A 1,068-nucleotide genomic window follows, 5' to 3' on the forward strand; every position below is an offset into this window, starting at 1 on the left:
AAAAAAGAAATGCATCAGCTGGTAGAACTCACTCTGTTTAGTGCATATTTCGATATAAATGTAAATGTTTCACCCCAACGTGTTGCAGTGTGTGTGTGTGTGCATCTGCACGTGCGTCTTCCGTTCCCCTGTGTTGGTTGCTTGTTTTGTTTCTGCTGTGGGAAGTGCTGCTGGGAGCAGTGCTGCTGCTCAGGGTGGGGAGAGCAGAGAACTTCCAAACTGAATTCACAGTGTTCCCTCCTGGGATATTTAAAGTCACACTCATCTGGATCCTCACTGCTTGTTTAATCTGTCCTTATTTCCAGTCTGATTTGGTTCTTTTTCTTTACTTCTTTTCCTTTTGCTCACTGTTTTGAAAACAATGCCAAAGCTCCCAACAGTGTTCTGCAAGTGAAGGTAACTGACTTTTCTGGTCCTAGACGAGACTTTAGCTTGCTTTTGATGACTCTGTGGTTTATTTTTGATAGCTTTGAAATGTAGGGAATGCACATCACTACAAAATCAACCTTAAAGTCATTCCAGTGGAGGCAATATTTGCATCTGAACAGGAACTCAGGAGTTTGCTGTGTTCTGCTCCTGGCTCCTTATGGACTTCTGTCTGTCCCCAAGCAAATCACTCGACCCATTGGCAGCAGCAGCACCACCCATCAACTGGAAACACCGCACAGACTGCCTGAAAAGTGCTTTGAGACCCTCAGTGAGAGGACTTAGAGAAATAAAGTGCACAATAGCAGCAATGCTCACGTCTCCGTATGTTTGTCCAGCAGAGAATAGACAGAAACCTCCAGCAGAGGTGGTACATTCTAGCTCAAGTCCAGGGATGGATTCTGGGAGAATCACAGAATGGTTTGGGTTGGAAGGGAGCTGAAAGGCCGCCTGGTGCCGCTCCCTGCAGTGCACAGGGACACCCACAGCTCCAGCAGTGCTCACAGCCCCAACAGCCTGACCTGGGCTGTCTGCAGGGACGGGGCACCACCGCCTCTCTGGGCAACCTGTGCCAGTGCCTCACCGCCCTCAGTGCCAAACCTTCTGCCTCATCTCCACTCTCAATCTCCCCTCCTGTCGTCT

Source organism: Meleagris gallopavo, chromosome 26 (genome assembly GCF_000146605.3).
Source record: "Meleagris gallopavo isolate NT-WF06-2002-E0010 breed Aviagen turkey brand Nicholas breeding stock chromosome 26, Turkey_5.1, whole genome shotgun sequence".
In the NCBI taxonomy this organism is placed as follows: domain Eukaryota; kingdom Metazoa; phylum Chordata; class Aves; order Galliformes; family Phasianidae; genus Meleagris; species Meleagris gallopavo.